The sequence below is a fragment of the Ziziphus jujuba genome, chromosome 2 (genome assembly GCF_031755915.1).
Source record: "Ziziphus jujuba cultivar Dongzao chromosome 2, ASM3175591v1".
NCBI classification, from domain to species: Eukaryota; Viridiplantae; Streptophyta; class Magnoliopsida; order Rosales; family Rhamnaceae; genus Ziziphus; species Ziziphus jujuba.
Genome location: NC_083380.1, coordinates 17723476 through 17745114, shown reverse-complemented (window position 1 = coordinate 17745114; position 21639 = coordinate 17723476). Strand labels below are relative to the sequence as shown.

Sequence of the window (21639 nt, the reverse complement as noted above, 5' to 3'; positions counted from 1 at the left end):
TGATAGAGCATAAATTGCTTTGATTAGTAAATATTCACACAAAGGAGAATCCAGCAGACATGTTTACAAAGGTTGTTACTCCAAAAAAGCTGAAGCTGTATAGAGACATAGCTGATATAGATGGTAGGTGACCATCAGTTTTGAAATGTTGCTGGAGGGGGAGAATTGTAGCCGTCTTCTTCTTAAAGTCCAGTCTAGTAGGGTTTTTAATTGTTATCTAAGCTTACTGGCTAAGATCATTTGTAAAATAGATAAACTTTTGAACTTATAAATAGGTGCTAGGTTTTCACTCTTGTATCACAGTTAACATAGATATTTTAGTGACTCTAGAGAGAGGAGCTTTTAGAGAAGTTTTTTTGTATATTGATTTCAGAAAGAAATAATACATATTTTCCATCTCAATATTTTGTGCTTTAATTTTCTATATTTTTTGTGCTTTTCGTGGTCAGAGAATCACAACAAGCACCATGTTTGACTTATGAGCCTATACTTCAAAAGCTGAAAGTTATAGTTACATTGCTATTAGCCAGTGTCAAGAGGGGGAATCAACAAAAAACATGGATTGTAAACCTTGTTATCTACTATATATTGTATTCAGCATAATTGTATCATAGTTTCTTTCTCATTCCAATCATAAGCCATGTCCTTTTTGTTTTTTCTATATATATATATATATATATATATATATATTTGTATGTATATATGTTAACTTTGACTTGGTGGCGTGAATGACGGAATTCATACCAAAGACTTATCGTTTTTATATCAAACAAAGTCATACAAGCTCATTAAGGCACTATGCATATCAGGTGGGAAAAGATGGATTGAGGTCATTTTAAAACGAGTTTTGGAAGTTTGAGAATTAAACTAAACTAGATAAGGATTTGTAATTTTGTTTCTAGTAGTATGAATTGGCTCGCAGAAATTCTAAGCTCAAGCTTCTAGTATATGCTAACAAAACATTAAATAAACTTCAATTCCAGTAAATTTTTTTTAGTGTTTGACAAAAAAAAAACATTAAAATGAAAATTTCTTTTATAATTATGAAAACAAATTATAATACTTTGAGAACTAACATTAGTATAAAACAACTGATGCAGTCAAAAAAGTACTTTGAACAACAACTTTAGCAAAGCATTTATCTTACCAGATGATTCCTTGAATGATAAATTAACCCTACCGAGGAAAAATTTAAGAAATGAACATATCATTAATACTAGTTGACTAAGACTTGCTTGTAGGTTTATCATATTTGCCCCCAATTGAAGGCATGTCTCTGTCAGTCCGAGTTTGAGGGTAAAAAGCTGGCTTTTGAGGTAAGGCCAATGAGACAGAGTAACTGCTTAACATGAGAACTACTGTTACTATTGTGGGTCTGTCCGCTGGATCTTCCTCTACACAAAGTAAGCCAATTTGGATACATCTGATTACCTCATTTCTCGAATAAGAATTTCCAAGGCTCGGATCCAATATCTCCAAGACTGTCCCATCTCTCCAATGTTTCCAAACCTATATTAATTCATAGTGCCATTTAAAATGTCACGACAAAAAATGATGAAATAGATTACGAAGTTTCATTTTGGTTCACACTCACATAGCTCAAAATGTCCATGGCACCATCCGATTGAAGAAAACATCTGACTTCACAGAGAATTGTCCATAAAATGCATACTCTGGAGCCATGTAACCACTACAGCAAGCCAACCACAAAAAAAAAAATATAAAAAAAGTTTTAATACAAGGTTTAAGTTCGTAAATATTTGAATTGTATTAATTCTACATTATTAGTAAGTAACAGAGTAACTTGTATAAGCAACATTATCCACAAAAAGCATATTTAACAAAATCAGTATAAGCAAAATGCACATGGTACACACAAAGAAGCTGACCAACAGGTATACTAATTTCATTATGATGGAAAGTAATGAATGCACTAATTGATAGTTGAGAGACTGCTAATGCAAATTCTTACTATGTTCCAACAATTTTACTAGTATTACCGTGCGTCTGGTCAACTCCAAAAATCCTTGCCATCCCAAAGTCTGAAATTTTTGGGTTCATTTCCTCATCCAACAATATGTTGCTAGATTTAAGATCGCGATGTATAATTTTGAGTCGAGAATCTTCATGAAGATAAAAACCCCTCGAGCAACCCCATTAATAATTTTGTAACGCCTTGACCAATCCAACTGTCCTTGATTTTCATGATCTAAAAATATGTTATTAGTAAAAATATATTCAGCTCAGTATAAGACTACCAAATGTTTTGTACCTTGTTGATAAAGAAATGGTTCAATTCCAAGAAGAAAATAAGGAAAAAAGACTACAAATATATTAATTTATGTATATAATGGTATATTGGTCCTTAATATGCTTATTGACCTTAAAATTTGCATAGATTCCATAAATCTTCTAGCATTTTAGTTATGTAGCAAATATTTTTAGTTCAAATTATATTGAAATGTACTTTGAACAATATTGAAAGCTTATGCTGAAATTTTTAAATATGACAGAAGACAAACCAAACAGGAAGTGGTCAAGGCTTTTGTTTGGCACAAATTCGTAAACAAGAATCTTTTCTTCTCCTTCCAAGCAAAATCCCAATAGGCTAGCTAGATTTCTGTGTTGAAGCTTAGCTACTAACAGGACCTCTGTCTTAAACTCTTCTGCTCCTTGCCTAGAGCTTCCTGAGAGCCTCTTTGCTGCTATATGTTGCCCGTTTGGAAGTGTTCCCTGAATTATGGTTAAAATCAGTAGTGTTGAGAAATGAAAAAGAAAAAAAAATAAAAAAATTCTATGCCATATGAAAATTTACTATCTGAAAATCAATGTACCTTGAAAACCTCACCAAATCCACCTTCACTAAATTTATTAACATCAGAGAAGTTGTTTGTGGCTGCTTTAATTACATTCAAATCAAATTGCAACAATTCTATGGTAGTTATTTCATTCCCATCTACATAACCATTAAGAAGTAAAATGCACAACAAAATTTTAAAACAATAATCATACATGTCATTCAAGTTTATAAATGCACGTATGACACAATCAAATCGTGCAGTAGGAGAAATTAATGATGCATGACTTGAATTTGACAAAGAAATAAACTCTCTTTATACAGTTTTACCATTTCCTTCTTGTATAGCGTTGTCCTTATTCTTTGCTCTTGTTCTTAGGAAATATTATCCTACAGAAGAAAGGAACAAAACAACGGCAATAGGAGCACCAATGGAAATTAAAAGGGTTGTAAAGATTTGACTTTTTCATGCAAAGACGATATAATATGTCTATTATACACGTATACATACATATATCTATATATAATATACATATAAATATGTAAATTCAAACTTATATCAAATTGATTTGATTGTTTCATCATCAGATCCACTCCCTATGATTTAGAAAAAAAAAAAAACTTTAATATAAAATTTAGTGTCTATTTGGAAAAGTGTGCCTTCTTAGGTATTTAATCCAATCTTTAGAATAATTTGACGGTTTACAACGAAAGATCTAATTATAAAATTATCATGTACACATGATAGGAACTTAGCTGTAAATATATATTTAATTTCAAGTAAGATCAACCTTATTTTATCAAACTAAGATCCACCTTTTATGACCATTAAATTCTATCAATGGATTAGACTTTAAGTAAAAATTTAATTGATTGCAAATATGGACTTTAAGTTACTAAAACAAGGCAGACCTTAAGATATAAAATGAGTTGCAGCTATTTAAGTTCTCCATTACTAATCAACAATTTCCAAAACATCCTTGAGAGGATTTATGGTTAGAATTCCTTAAGGAGTTCTAATAAAAAGTTCAAATAAAAGAACGTCCTATATATAGTTGACTCAAAATCAATCTAACTGGCATTTTCATTAGTGATTTTATTTATTTTTTTTTGGAAAGATTTTTCATTAAGGAATGAAAAGCCTCACTCAAACCAAATCGGCTAAGCAAATTTAGAATTACACCTTTTTTTTCCTATCTATGTATCAAATAATTGAAAAAAAAAAGTGAAAACCAACAGGGAACAAAATATTTAATTTTTTTTTTTAATCATTTACAATAATTATCCTCTTCTCAATCTTTCCAATCCATAACCTATCAATATCAATAGTTCATAAAACATTTTTTTGCTCTTATTACATATATATATATATGTAGACACACACACGAGAGTTGCTCAGCCTTTTTTTTTTTTTTCCTTATCCTTTGTCCTCTTATTTTTATTTTTATTTTTAATTTTTATGTTTCTTATTTAATTTGATAAAGAATTGAGTTGGTGAGAACATGTACATGGGCACAGCATCGATTTGTAAAAAAGCTTAAATTCCTACTAATATATAATGGAGTAATGTCTTTTAATTTACCTTTAGATCCTATTGGAGGTGGAGGAAGGAGCACAGGCGTATGGGTTGGTGCAGCTGTGAACTCGTAAAATGGATAGGTTTCGTATCTAATATTGCAACTGGGGTTCAGAACATATGCCCCAACTTGTCCATAACAACAACTTGGAATACTTGAAACCATTCCTCGAAGACATTCATTGTCAGGACCCGTCCAAAATTCCTCACCGGAACCCTAGACAAGCCCTGATCCCAGGGAAACCCTACCGGACCCTCCAATGGAAAATCCGGCAGAACCTCCCCTAAGGGTTGGACTTACCACAAATTTCCTGCACTGAAAACACACTTCTATATTCATCCCCTTATTCCTCCCACAATACTACAAGTTGATTCCACAAAATTACAGCACTTCAAATGAGTAACAGTAATCCAGTGCATAATTAATAAAATGCGTCCAATACAGTATACAGAGCATTATACAAATAAATGTGGAATTAATACGATGACAGATAAAGAAGTAATACAAGATGGAGAGGAAAAAGGGAAGAAATGCTTCTTGGACTTCCGGCAACGAACTGAGACGTCGGGCTCGTCCTAGACGATTAACGTCTCCCAACCTGGACCTAGGGGAACGGAATTTAAAATATGAGATGCTAATCATCTCAGTGAGTGACCCTAACTACTGTACACCTTTAATATTTATAATATAACAAATAAAGGAATTTACTTACTTAATACCAAACAATTAAATAAATAAATAATAATAAACATTTGAAAGTAATAATTTCTCTCAAAACCCTCACTATTCACTTCGTTGGAAATGTTTCCCTTTTAAAACGTTTTCGGACCCGATATTTGTATTTTCTGAAAACCAATGGATCAATTAATTTAATAAACAATAGATAAATATCCCAAATATAAATAAAATGTAATAAAATATAATAAATAATTTTTTAACATTTTGGGGTTTGAAATTTCTATCTGAAAATTTATACTTGACGCACCACACCATATACCAGTGATGCCCTCCGATACCCAGCGTCCCGAGCACCGACTGGCGGGAGATTAAAGAGAGAAACTTGCATACGGCACTTCGGCGTCTTGACAGTACCGCTGCTGAAACCGTCATCCTGGCCACGGAGGGGGGCGGCTATGTGCACTATAAAACTTGCCTGCCCTCGGTCCAATGGCAACTCAAGGGGGACATAATAACTTGCGTGCTAATCACATATACATTGGAACACCAATACTGTATGAGTGTGTCTAAAATAATTATTAAATTAATTATTACCGTACCGATTTTCCAAAAATCACCTTGGAAAATATACCAATTTTCAAATTCACCATCCACATATTTTCCTTTAACATACCCGGTACGAAACCATTGATAACAATATTAAAACAATTTTGTTTTCTCGCAACACGAGGTCCAACAAATAACATTCCACCGGCATAATTATAAAATTTAAACCACCAATTAAACAAATATTTTTCTTAAAATATTTAAACCAATTATGCCAAAAAATAATATTAAAACCACATACGATTCATTACTGAAAATACCTTGCTCATGCATAATAAATAAAATTAAATCACCATAATAAAAACGGGGTTTCTGAATAACCCAAAATTCCATTTAGGACCAATAAACATACACGTACTTATAAAATAATATTTTTCCATAATTATAATTAAATTTCACCACATGAGCATAATTGCAGATATCAATTAAACACCAAATAAATATAATTAATTATACAAAAATATTTTTAAAGGTGGGTCACTCACCTGGAGCATGCAATTAAACCACCATCCACCATGGGATCAATTCCACGACGCACACGTGCTCCTAGAACAACAATTCACACACAGTCAAATAAATTAATATTTTATTCGGATAAATAATACCCGGTACCCGCGGGGTTAAACACAAACGTTAACCAAAATTGATGAATAATATACCGAATCGAAGCTTGAGTGACGAGGATCACGAATACGGTCTTACTTCCTGGAGATCGGACCCGAGGTAGCCTGAATCTTGCCGGAAAGCTCTCAGCCTTTAGAGCCTCGATTCTCCCAAACCGTAACGAATTGGAGGAAAAGGACACCGGATTTGGATTCAGGGGGTCGGAATTAGTGGAGAGGGACCGGCGATGCAACTGGATACTCGCCGGAACAGTGATTTCCGGCGAGCCGTTGTGGTCACCGGCAACCGTCGCCGGCGGCGGCGCGTCCGGTGGCCGATGGCTGAGATTTTTGGGGGTTTTGTAGATCGAGGGGAGAGGGTTCCAACGGGACCAGCGGTGAGGCAAATGGAGGTCGGACGGCGAATAGCTCTGGGTTTGAAGATTTTCGGCCCCTCTTCGGAAAATACTCCGATCCCGGTGCGTCGGAGGTTCGATGGCCGTGAAATTTTGTGGGCTGGCCGAACATTCGGAGGTGGTGAGGGGTGGCTGGCCCGTGTGGCCTGAAAATGGTCGAAAATGGGTCAAACGGCGGTGGCCGGTGGTGGAGGGGAAAAATCACCGTCGCCAAAAAACGCTTCGATCAGGGCGCTTCACCGGTCAGTTGGCCGTGAGATTTGGGTGGTCGGTCGGAAATGGAGAGCGTTCCTGCTTGGCCGGGGTGTGTGGCCCTCCGGTGGCCGGACGCTGGCCAACCGGTGGTGGCCGGTCGTTTTTCTCTCTAGCTCTCTCTCTCCTTTCTTTCCTTCTCTCTCCTTCCCCTCGTTTTGCCAAAATAAAAACCACCATGGGTGACACTGTTCACCCATGTGGACCTCTCAGATGTCGACACATGGTATTTCACTGTTCACAGATTCAAAAACATTAAAATATTACGATAATCGGAAAACTTCACACGTCCATAACTTTTGAACCGTACGTCCAAATTAGGCATGTCGCTAGTCTGTGGACTCGTATCGACGAGCACTTTACAACCATATAAAAGTCAAAGCAAAATTCCACAACCATAAAAAGTCAACTCCGGCACCTTTTGGACAGTTTGAATCTCGACTTCTTTTGCCTATAACTTTCAAACCGTAGCTTCGTTTTTGACGTGCTACTAGTCTACGAACGCGTGCCAACGTGTACTTCGTAACGGTACCTCAGTCAACCTAGAATTCCATCCGAGCCAAAAAGTCAACTTTTGACCCCTTTCGGTCAACGGTCAACGGTCAACGATCAAAGTCAACGGTCAACGGTCACCCTTGGTCAAATTTGAGAAAATTCTAATGTACTTTGGGACGGGGTGTTACACTCATCGCAATCGGAGCTGTTTAGGTTAGGGGTGCACTGAATGAGGCTATACAACATCTTAGAAGCTGAAAAGTATGCTTCTTTTGTGGCATATTTTTTAGCCACAGGTGGAGTGTTAACGGCTCTAGTCACCGAGTCATTCATTGATACTTTTATTAGTTGACTAAACCATAATTTTCTGGCAATTTCTTGTGTGTTCACCAAAGTAATAGCAGGCTTGCTCTCCATGCGACCAAAGAAAGATTTGTTGGAGTAGCGTCCCATACAAGGATTGTACCATATTACAGCCACTTTTTCTATGGGACAATTCTCAACTAAATCTTTGGTTGCAGCTGTCAAACATTCTTGGCACATATCTATTGTTACGTCGCCACGACATAGAAACGAGCCATAAACAATCGTTCCGGGGTCTTGGCCAACAGAGGTGTTGTAGAATCTGGTGTCGCGAGTGGAATTGGACATGGGAGAAGAGAGGACTTGATTGAGATTAGATTGGTAGGTGCTGTTTGGTGAGAAAGTGGTTGTGTTTGAACATACATGGTATCGGTATTCAGTGATAGCTTCATTGGAAAGGCTAAGCCGGATAAGCAACCAGATGATCACAATAAGGACCGCCATGTTCATATGACCTGAAGGAGTAGTCATCTTGATGATCAATCTCACCAGTTCCTGTTTGTCATCATATTAATTTAAATAGAAATATAACGCAGGACGTGACATGAGTGGCAAGAATGTAAACTTCAGTAGTTACATCCGGGTTTCCTTGACCAAAAAATTCCACAGAGATTAAGACATTGTTTCGATGTTAAATAAAAAGGCCATTTCCTTGACTATCAATGTCTTCGATCGGCAATCAACGGTGGTAAATAGCTATTGAAGTCATTTGGTTGGAAAGGAGAGGTCCGTGTTGACTACTTAGTCATGTCCAACTACATCATCCGTAAATCTGTCCAATTATACTATATTAACATGATACATTGTTTATATTCTTTTTAAAATTCAACATAATTAAATTCTAAATTGATAAATTATTTCTTAACAAATCATTTTTCTATAATATTTCATCCAAAATAAATTTATTCCTCCAATATGGGTTTATTAATATATTTAAATTCTTTTACAAGAATTATTTTATTTATTTTATTTCTTAAATAATTTTAAAAAATAAAAATATTATTTCTTATTATTCTTATTTAGTCTAAAGAAAGTAAAAATATTATATATATTAATGCTCTATATTTATAAGCATTTTGAAAAAAAATTGGTGTAGGCATATATATATATATATATATATATATATAGGGGGTGTCTACAATGAGGACCACCTAATAGATACAATGAGGACAAAAAATGTGGGCAAAATGGGAGCCGATAGATTTCATTTTATGCATGAACAGCCCAGATTTTGAGTTGCTCACGTGTGAAATTTTGTCCAGGACTCCCCTTCCCAAAACAAAGATTTTACCTGCAATCCGATGCATCATGCGGTTTCTCTTAAAACCCTTTAATTTAGTGAAGCAGATTAATCGAAGAATCCAAGTCATTAGGTGATCTTGTTTTCCTCTCTCAAGTTTATTTCTCCTGCTAGTTGCAATTTGCAATTTTTTTCTTCCATGGATATCATTTTGTTGCAGAATCACAGAATATTCCTATTTTCCAAATCAATTTGTTCTGTTTATCTTATTTCATGATGTATGATACGTGTGAAAATTACTTTTATGATTACCCATCTTGAGAGAGAAAAGAAAGTTTGCATATTTTTGGCAAAATTTTGAATATCCATAAAAGAAATCGAAGAAAGAAAGGATGGTTAATAGGTTTTTAGCCATTGCAATAACTACATATAGAAATTTTAGTAACAAAACTAGTACAAAAACCAAGAAGTGTTTCGGAAATAGATACAGGAAGAAAGCGATTGAGAAAGAACTCGTAGAGGGTAGAACTAGTATCAAATGGACTGACCAACAGAAACAAGTCATAATTTTTAGGTCGTTCTATGTTCATTACGAGCTTGGCTGGCTGGAACTGTGGGTGGAAGTGTGGAAGTAGTGGGGAAGAAGGGAAGAGAAGAGAAAGGTGCAAAAGGGAAAGGGAGTCATGGGCAAAATTCCATACATGAGCAACTCAGAATCTAGGCCGTTCACGCAAAAAATGAAATCCAACGGCTCCCATTTTGCCCACATTTTGATCCTTATTGTATCTATGGGGGTGGTCCTCATTGTAGACACCCCTATACATATATATATGTGTGTGTGTGTGTGTGTGTGTGTGTGTGTGTGTGTGTGTGTGTGTGTACGTATATATGTAATTTTTCTTTAATAGTATCAACATAAAGAGAAGTATAAAAAATTATATTATTAAATAAAGTAAGTAATATTGTTTGATGAAAAATGAAGGATTAACTATCCAAAAGAAGCCGACTTTCTTTGAACAAAAATGACAAACAAAAAAAATCGAGGCCAAGTGTTCAAAACACACTAAAAATGGGGATAGATTCAAAGTTGTTGTGCGATTAAGGTTTAAGCTATGGATAACAAAGCCATGAATCTCTCACCTAAGAGATTCATGAGTGGAGCTTGAATTTTCTCATGGGAATGGCCGAATGGGTAAAAAAAAATTGCTTGAAAGTGGGTTGCATAAAAAAGGGCTTCAGCACATAAAATGCGTGAAAATCAATGCGATAAGTTTCAAATTTTTTGTTCAATTAAGTCTAACTCTCGAGAGTGACTCTTATACCCTTAAACAGTTAGAACTAACTGAAGAGAAATAATGCCGGGGAGGAAAGTGATGAATTTAAAAACAAGTGGTGATGTCAAAGTGCTTAGTACCCAAATGATTATTTTATTATTATTATTATTATTATTTTTTGTGGTGAATGCTTGGGTAACCAAATGATTTTTTTTTTTTTCGGTAATGGGTACCCAAATGATTTGAAATAATGTTTATTTTCATTTTTTATGTAATTAAATTTACAAGTTTCTGTATGTACTTAGACTACTTGATGATTTATGAAATAGTTAGACTCCTTGATGAGTTATGAAACTAGTCTATTTTGACAGGGGAAGACTGCAGGCCGAGTTTGCTCGGCGTAAAATACAAAAATTGTTATACTATTATTGTTATTATTATTATTATTTGGTGATGCAAAACTTGTTACAGTATTGTTTCTTACTGTGAATTCAATCGTCATTTAGTCAATGCCAACAAGGCTACAAGTACCAACTCGTTACATTGCTAGCTGACAAGGCGGCCAGCTAGATCATATAGCAGTTTTCTGTTAGTTTGTGTAATTAATATATGGTTAGTGGTTAAGGTTAATAGTCACTAGTTTCTTGTAAATTAAACTTTGCAGATTATTGAGTAATGAGAGAGCGGAGAGCTACCAAGCATTCTTACAAAAATCCCTTTTTTCTTAAAAAGAAGAAAAAAAAAATTTAAAAATACAAAAAGAAGAAGAAAGAGTTTCATGTTAAAGACAACGCTCCAATAACTTATTCAGCGAGGACCCCATCTATCAGCTTCTCATGGATTCAAAGATCAAAATAGCAGAACAATCGCAGAATAAATTTCAAAAATTTTATGAAATTATTTTGTGCTCGTGATCTATTATAGATGTACATAGTGTTAATAGCAATGAAAGTAAAAGGAAAAAAAAAAACCTTTCGAAACTATTAGAAGAAAATTAAAATATTTTCTTTACATCAGAGATCTTTGTTGCTGAGTGTTCTACCAATAAACAGATGAGTGAGCATTTCAGAAGAATCACTAGATCAAGTTTTCACTTTATATATATATATATATTTTTTTTTTTTTTGGGTTGCCTTTATTCACAACACATTAGAAGACACAAAAATTCAAGTACATATTTTTTTCTTCTTTTCTTCTTTTATGCCATAAATTGAAATCTATAAACAGTTTCCTACTAGAATTGAAACTCTTATATTTTTATCTTAATTAATTAAAACAATTTTAATTAATTCAAAGATAATATCACATAAGATAAAACAAAGATTATATCTTACAAGACAAACTTAATTAATTAAAACATTTTAAATTAATCATTTTGAATGTTCAAAATTCAAATTAGATCAGATAATATGAATTAATTAAAACCTGTTTAAATAATTAAAACTAATTATTGTGAACACTATATCAGATAAGAAAATTTTAATTAATTAAAACATTTTTAATTAATTAATATTGTTGTCGTCGAAATTTGGCTTGCCATCTGGATCTGCACACGCTATGCCACGGTCACCTAGTTAATGGAAAGGACAGACGAATTAGTCACTATTTTCGACATAGTGAGAAATGGGTCAGGGGGCATCGGTGTTGTTGTCGATGCAAACCCTTCGCCGCTCAAGTCAGGTTGGAACTCAATCAGTCTATCTCTCTGCTCGAGTTGCAAAGAAACTATTGAGGTGGATTTTCTAAAGAAGAAGAAGACAAAAAGGAAGTTCCCCCAAGGAGTGGATTTCAAACCTTGTATTTGTCTTTAAGGTTTGCGGATGAATTTCTCATGGCTTTAGAAGGCTTGGATGATTGCAAGCTGGTCCTTCCTTTAACTTCTTTAAGTTTCTTTGCCAGGTAGTTTTGCTCTTAGCCTATGAGCTTTTCCCAGCTAAAGACAATGATGAGCTTTGCCTGCCCTTGAGATCTTTCCTTAGTCATTTATGCCTAGGTGGCGTTGTTGTTCATTTTCTTGCCCCTTACATGTCTCACTACAACTTTTGATGACATTATCATTTTCTGCTTTCTTAAAGTAGATTTCTTTTACATTTGTTTTACATTTGTGGGGTTCAGAAGAAAATAATTTTAATACATGTTTGTGTATTAAAATTAAACGTAAAATTGTATTTAAAAAAATAAATAAAATTAATTTTTTTAGAGAATTTTAAAATGATAACTATTTGAGAGGGTTAACTTTCCATGTTAATTTTTTATATTGTGAGATTTATTTTTTTCTGAATCCCACAAATTTCTCTTTTTAAAATTATCTAAATAAAAAAAAATTTTACTTTTCCAAAAAAAAATTTTAGATTCCTACTAACCTTGTTATTACTCAAATACCCTCTTGAGTGTGCTATCTTTCTAGGGTAGATTTCTCTTAAGTGTGCCATCTTTCCAGGTCTTCTATCCCGCTAATTGTTTTTTTGGGACCTGATGATTGTCATACTTGACTTCCAACCTGCTTTACTCCCTGATTTTAAATCGTTTACTAGGAAGTCCATTTAGAGGAGGTGGTTAAAAATCCACCCACAACAAGTATTAATCACTTTAATTTATCTAATAAATTAAACACATATCTCTTAATTGAATAATTAATTAATTAAGTTCAATTCCACAACATTTATAATGGCATAAATACATGACCTAGGAAACATTATTCCTATGTCAAATTTTATTGAGTGAAAATAATTAATTTAAAATTAATTATTCTTTTATGTTTTCTATGTTCAATATTGATATTTGAGGAGATGACATGGGACATATAAATCTATAATTCAAGCTCCAATAAATTTGATAATTAATTAAACTCTTTAGTTAATATATCTAATTTATTAATTACAGCATTACTTTGATAAAAAACAGGAATTGCACTATTAAATTATAAAATTAATTACTCAAAGAAAATATTAAATAGTCCACTAATTTAATTATTACATATAGATTGATTCTCCATAAATAGTTTATAATTAGAAGCAAGTCCATAATCCATTATCTTCTTTAATTATTTATTTATCCTTGAATTCCACTACTTCTTTAATAAATAATTAATTTATAATCTTATTATGAATTGAGCGCTTTATCATTTAAGACCTAAATTATCATTTAAGGTAACTATTTTTCTAACTTCCAACTGGAAGAAAGGATTCCATGTCTGTATTTATCATTATCAGCTATATATTTTAATATGTCTCTAATATACGAGGTTTTAGTTCATCATAAATAGTAAACATTTCCAAGTAAATAAAAAATACAATTTCATAAATACGATTTTGTTAAATATTCAAGATTAAGATCGTTAAATATATGATTATCAAATTGATAAATTCTAATACTTTATACATTACAAAAATGAGTAAAGATTCAATATTCATATGGTACAATGCTATATAATCTTATTATATAAAGTATTTCTATTTTAATGTCATTATATTAATAGTCTGAATAAGATTGTTTCATTCTTAATGGTAATGGATTGTATTAATAATTTTAATTAATTAAAGATCCAAAAACTTTAATTATTAATTATGCACTGTTTTAGATTATATCCTTAATCCTCACATATATAACTATCATATATTAAGGTCATTAATAATTTTGAAATTTTATAATTTTTATAAAATATTATTAATAATGCATGTCAACAAATATAAAAATAAATATAACTTTACTTGATAACTAATATTGATCCCATGCAATACACGACATATGTAATTGCAATAAATAATTTTGACAATTATTGATATCTAAATCAAATCAAATTAGTTAATAATATTATTTTTGATAAGTAAAGACCAAAGACTATTGATAGTTTGTTATTAAGTTTACAATTTTCATTGATATCGTTTTGCAGTGTTGCAAAAATTAAATAATTTGGACATCTTTTTTAATGAGTGAGGGTGTGTCACTCTAAGTTCAATTAAAGAAATAAAGAACATATGATAATAAAATAATAAAAATTATGCAAAATAAATTTGGCAAAAATAAATAATTTACAAAGAACAAACAAATTAAAAGATTCTTAAATGCTTTCTAACAAAAAAGATTTTAAATATAAATTTGGTCAACTAAATGAGACAACAAAAAGTAACAATATATTTTTTAAAGAATTAAAAATATAATAATAAAAATTGTAATCGAGGAGGAAATATTATTCAGTAGTTGTATGTCTGATTGACTGGGAGTCGAAAAATTACTTGCTCTATTGTCTATTTATAGGTGAAAATCTTTAAAACTTGATAATGATACAAATATTATTTTGAATGATGAATGTAAATTCTTTTCAATTACTAAAATCAATCGATTGTTCTAAATTAAAACCTTTGCCTTTTTTATTTAAATTAATTTAAAAAATAAACATATATAGTCATCGTCTTTCTCAATCTGAATATTATAAATCTAGACTTATTTATGGTCTTATCCATTAAAGGAAAAAATTATTTGTTTTCAAAATAAATATTTAGTCTTATTTAAGCTTCATTTGCTCTGAAAAATAATTATTATTTTAAAAGAATATCATTTACCTTATTTAGATTCATTTATTACCTCTTAAGAAATAAGAATATGATTTATTTTAGCTTATTTAACTTCATAATCAATTCTATAATTTATTATTACTATTTAAAAATTTGGTGTTTTATTTTTTTGTTCCTTGAAATAGTTAATTGTCCTATATTAAATCCTCATAATATAATCTAATTATATTTATTATTGTTCTTATTATTACTTACCTTATGAACATATTGTTAGCTTATAAGATAATTTATTTATGGTTACATATATTTTTAAAAGATGAAATAAAAAAATCAATTTTATTATTGAAATCCATATATTATGATATTAAAATTTTATTTATTGCATATCCATAAATATATTAGTATATAGAATCTAATTATTAATTACTGTATCTAATATCTTTTTATTTTACAATAAAATAAATATAACAAACCAACAAAGATATTAATATATAGATTATAAATTTTTATAAAATATTTTTATTTTGATTATCTTTTTTCTTTTTTTATTCCTTATAAGTAATTAATTTTTCTATATTAACTCTTTACAATATAATCTATATCTTTATTATTATTATTACTATTATTATTACTACTATCATTATTATTAAAATCTAATTACCTTTATGCCGGTTGACAATTATACACATACTACTCTTGTTATAATCATATACTCCACTCCTTCGATAAACTTCAGTAAAGCTTTATTTATATTTAATTTTCTAGATTCACGTGCATCATATGTATACATACATACACACACGTAAATGATAGTATTTCTATTTAATTTTTTACATTCATCTGCGTTATATGCATGCATACATACATATACATATATATATATATATATATATATATATATATACACATAAGTGTCAAAGAGTTGCGGATAGAAACTCATGTATGAAGGAATCAATGACAAAAAAAAAAATTGTAGCTATTTTTTAAAAATAATATGAAATTTCAATATATGGAATCCTAGCGATTTATTGAATGCCTTTTCTTATTATTTTAGGTGTCAAACTTATTTTGGAATACTAAAAAAATGCAAGAAGGAATAATGCCATCGATAACTTTAGTTTCATTACTTAATTTTTCCTTTTTCAAATAAACTGAAAATATAAAAACAAAATAGTAACTGAAATAAAACCATTATTTTTATTTTAATCCAACTAAAAATTAAAATATGAGGTCAATTGTGCATGCTGCACATGTGCCAACTCCAACTCTTGTGGTCCAAGTGCCTTCTCCTACATCAGTTGCTATACTTTCAAATCATGCTGAGCGACCAGAAAAAATTAATGAAGCACATTTTTAGAGATGGCAACAAAAGATGTTGTTTTACTTCACTACCCTAAACCTTACGAGGTTCTTGACTGAAAATGTATCTCTAAGTAATAATGAAAGTGATAGGGAAATACTCATGGCAGTGAATGTGTGGAAGTATTCCAATTATTTATGTCAGAATTATATTTTGAATGACGTACCAGATGCTTTGTATGGGGTGTATTGTAGTACGAAAACAATTAAAGGGCTGTGAAAAACTTTGGACTGCAAATAGTCAAGTATGTGAATTACAAGTCCTCATTCAGGAGATTCATTCTAAAGGAATGATAGTTAGTGAAGTTTTTCAAGTAGCATCTACAATTAAAAAGCTATCGCCTAGTTAGAAAGACATCAAGAATTATCTTAAACATAAGGGGAAGGAAATTGATGTGAAGACTCTTGTTGGAAAACTTTATATCCAAGATAACAATAGGAGATCTGATAAAAGATTTTTGAAGGCCGATGTCAAGGCCAATATTGTGGAGTATAGTCAAAGCTCCAAGATTAGGAAGAAGATTGGAAGAAATTCCAAATGGGGGCTTAAATGAGGGATCTCCAAAAAGACCAAGTTTCAAGATAAATGCTTCAACTATTACAAGATGAGTCATAGAGCGGTGGACTGTAGGCTGCTGAAAAAGAAGAAGAACAAAGAGGCACAGATGGTAAAACAAATCACTCCAGAGTTTAATGATATTGATCTAAGTGTTGTTGTCTCTGAAGTAAACCTGGTGGGTTTAAACCCTCAAAAGTGGTAGATTGATACTGGTGTGATCTGTCACGTATGTTCAAACAAGAGTTTGTTCACTTCCTTTGAACCAAGTATAAATGGTGAAAAGTTGTTCATGGGAAATTCTACCATGCCTGAAGTCGAAGAGAAGGACAAAATACTCCTAAAGATGACCTCTGAAATAACTCTGAACAATATATTGTATGTTCCGTACATTCGTAAAAATCTAGTGTTCATGTCGCTTCTAAGCAAGCATGGTTTTCATTTGGTGTTTGAGTCTGTTAAGCTTGTTTTGTCTAAGTTTGGAATGTTTGTGCGAAAAGGCTATGTGGTCAATGGTTTATGCAAATTAAGTGTAATGACTGTAAAGCCTAGTAAAATTAATAAAGCTAGTACTTCTTCTACTTACTGATTTAAGTTTTCCAATTTATAGCATGGTAGACTAGGTTATGTTAATTATAATTCTATGAAGACATTAATTAACTTATACCATATGCCCACATTTGAAAATGATTCCAAACATAAATGCGATACTTATATAGAGGCAAAAATAACGAGGTTATCATATCAAATGATTTAAAGGAATACCGAACTTTTGGATTTAATCCATAGCGATATATGTGACTTGAAATTCTCACCAACTAAAGGAGGTAATATGAATTATATCATCTTTATCGATGATAACATGAAATATTGCTATGTATATTTGCTTAAGAACAAGGATAAGGCAATAGAGAAGTTTATTCTCTATAAAACTGAGGTTGAGAATCAACTTAACAAAAAGATTAAAGTAATAAGAATTGATCGTTGTAATGAGTATGTGACTCAATTTGGTGAGTATTGTGCTCAGCATGGTATTAGACATGATTACTCCACCATAATCACCACAGTCAAATGGTATGGCTGAATAGAAAAATTTTACTTTCAAAGATATGATGAATACAATGCTGATACGTTTTGGATTATCTCAGAACTTGTGGGGGAAGCTATTTTGTCGGGGAACTACCTTTTAAATAATGTGTCCCTGAGTCAAGTGAAGACGCCCTATGAGCTTTGTAAAGGAAGACAACCTTCCTATAAATACTTACGAGTGTAGGGGTGCCCAAGTAGTGATACCTACTCCTAAGAAAGTGAAAATAGACCTAAAAAAGTTGATTACATCTTCATATGATATGCTCAAAACAGTAGTGCATATCAGTTTCTTGTATATAGGTATGAAATTCCAAATATATACAAGAATGCGATAATAGAATTGAGAAATGCATCATTTTTCGAGCATATTTTTCCATATAAATTCGAAGAAGGACCAAGTTCGTCTAAATGAACTTATGATGTTATTAATGAATATAATTATGATAGTGATCAAGAATAGAAGATTGAAGTTGAAACTGAGATTGATCTTAGATGAAGTAAGAGAGTAAGAACGAAAAAAATTTTCGGTCTGGATTTTCTTACTTACATGTTAGAAAATGAACCTCAGAACTTCTTATAACTCTTTTAAAGGGAATTTATGGAAAGAAACCATAAAAGTGAGATTGATTCTATCTTACAGGATCACACTTAGGAGTTAGTATATCTTCTTCCGGGTTATAAACTGTTGGGTTACAAATAGATATTTAAAGAAAGAATGAAAGCAAATGGAACAATAGATAAATACAAGGCAATGCTTTTAATTAAGGGATACAAGAAATAAGAAAGCCTTGATTATTTTGATTTATATTCTCCAGTAACGAGAATAAATTCTATAAGGACAGTTTTGACAATCGCTGCATTGCGGGATCTTGAAGTACATTAAATGGATGTTAAAACAATCTTTCTTAATGGAGATCTTGATGAAGAGATCTATATAGAGCAACTTAAGGGGTTCTCTGCATTAGGACATGAAAAGAAAGTCTTTAGATTGGTGAAATCCTTGTATGGACTTAATACGAACCTAGGTCAACACGCGCCTAAACCCATATTATATTAGTCTGAATCTCAATTAAGTTTAGATCTTAATGGAATGACCTCAATCCCTGACCAACGTGTGATTAGAAACCTTGGTATAATAAAGACGCCACAATAGGTGATGGATATCCTATTGATAAGTTAAAACTAAAATACTCACTCTTTAACGGTGTTTTAGGTGTTCGAAGAGAACAAAGAGAAATTCGATCTCACAATTAATTATCTGTATATTACTAAAGGTCCATTCTTCCTCAAAATTAATTCCTTAAATAGGCTAGAGTCACAAAACAATAAACCCTAAAAGTTAAGGTTCAAGCCGGCCACCAAAGAAAAAAGGAAACATGTTGGCCAAAATTCACTTACTTTCTTAAACTAATTTTGGATTAATTAATTCTTTTATTTTGAATTAGGAATTAATTACTTAACAATGAAAATAATAAAATAATAACTTTTCTAAGTTGATTTTTTCAGCAAATAAATAAATAGAAACCAAATATAAAACTAATTTCCTAAAACAAATAGTCAAAATCAAATTAGGAAACTAGTTGATTAGTTTGACTACTAAGGTATCTTTGACCAATTTCCAGCTTGTTTGAGCTCCAAATCAGCTTCCATATGCCATGTAGGATGAAAAATATGATTAATAATGATTCCCACACGTGGCCCCTTGATTGGGATAAGTTAAACTTGCTTGAATAAGAAGAAAAGTCAAAGCCAGCAGTTAAACAACACATTTTTGGCCAAATTGAGACGTTGTCCGTACAAGCTGGCTTTAGATGCTTTTGATTCTGCCTGGACATAATTTCATGGCCTCTTGGTGATATCCATTGAATTCATGATGTGTTGGATCCATTTGTTGCTGCCTTGAGTCCATATTTGTATCCGTAACGGCTTCCACCACTTGGATACTTAAAACAGACTTTGTATCTTCGGATATTACCAAGTCCTTTTGAGAATTTATTACTCCCTGTAGAAAAGCAGCTAGGTTATCCTTAAATTGCTTGGCTTGAGCTCTAGTGATCGGCCTGGTCTTCATCAGTATCAGGTCAACACCCTAGCGGGTTATCGGTTGTGTGGGCACAGGCGGATTCTCATCATTTCCCTCCTCTTGAAAATGATTTGCCTTGAAATCAAAGTCATTACCTTCAGCAAAAGGAGATAAGTCAGAAATATTAAATGTAGCACTAACATTATACTCACCCGGTAAATCAAGTTTGTAAGCATTTTCATTAATCCGCTCCAAAACTTGAAAGGGTTCATCTCCACCTAGCATAAGCTTTGACTTTCTTTGTTCAGGAAACCTCTCATTTCTTAAGTGCAACCAAAGCAAACCTCTTGGTTCAAACACTATCATAACAAATATTAGAAATACAAGTTCATGTCGGCAAAAATCACACTTTTTAATGTTAGAAAATAATCTCTCCCAAATTTTCAAATTTCCACTAAGTAAAGCTCTCAACAATGCAGATAAAGTTCTATACAACAATAACGTCTTTAAATAAACATCTTTATAAATCATGACCAGCAATGATTTCTTATTCAAAATTGCTTTATTAACATCACCAAAGCTAAGATAATTTTTTTTATTTTTCTTCTCTTTTCTTTGTTTTTCTTTCCCACTCACGGGTCCACTCCCACTCGCAACCTTTTCAATTTTCCTCACACTCTCAGGTTTTATTCTATCTTTCCTACCCTTCAAGTTTGAGTTTAGAATACTTACCCAGTTGGTCATGTTTAGCTTTGCCCCCTTGGATAGGTGTTGAACCATGAGTACCACAATAGTTCTTTTATTGAGCTTTTCGCCTTCCCTCCTTTGGTGTATTTGAAGTTGATCTCTAAATACATCCTTAGGAGTCAATGATTCCAGCTCGACCTTTTTACCTTTAAATCTAAAAGCAATAGCATTCTCTCGACCATAATGTATAGTATTTTTATCAAATTGCTATGGTCTACCTAATAAAATATGTCCGACATACATAGGCACAACATCACACAAAACAATATCCACATAAATATCTATGCTTAATTTTAGTTTGGCTTGTTTATTTATTTTCATCTCACCACTATCATTAAGCAATTTTAATCTATATGGTTCTGGATGTTTAATGGTTGCTAACCCCAATTTTATCAACTACTAAATTACTAATTACATTTGCACAAATTCCACTATTAACTATCATACTACAAATGTTACCTTAAATTTCACATAGGTTGTGGAAGATATTCTCTCTTTGAATTTGGTCATTATCTTTGTATATGGTTAGAACTCTTCTTGCCACAAAACTCAATTTAGCCTTTGAAGCCTTGACTGTTTTGGATTCATCATGCTCATTGTCTCCAATTTGAACTTCAACAAATTCGGTTTTAGCATCACTTTCTTCACTTTCGGACCCTATCTCACGATTACCTTTCAGCACCATGATTCTTCTATTCGGGCATTGATTGACAATGTGTCCTTATCCCTGGCACTTAAAACATACAATATCACGAGCTCTAGAGGGTTTGGGATCAGATTTACCCTCATTCCTTAGTGCTTGGACAGATTCGGTTTTAGCTTCCTTCATTGGCCGATTGGTGCTTTCATCACTTAACTTTGGTTTTGGCTTGTTGTCATATGTGGGATTGCTTCTCCAAACACTTGGATTTGACCTCCTACTGTTTGATACTCCTCCAAACTGTGTACTAGTGCCCCCCCTCTTAAATTGATGCTCAAGTTTGATAGCCACATGCAACATCTCTTCAAATTCCACATATTGTTGCAATTCCAATTGGTTAGCTATCTCACG

The 21639-nt window shown here is 32.2% G+C and overlaps 1 pseudogene; it reads right to left on the bottom strand.

Moving 5' to 3' along the window:
* Nucleotides 1-1224: 1224 nt before the first annotated feature.
* Nucleotides 1225-8230, bottom strand: LOC107418852 (cysteine-rich receptor-like protein kinase 25; annotated as a pseudogene).
* Nucleotides 8231-21639: the final 13409 nt, after the last annotated feature.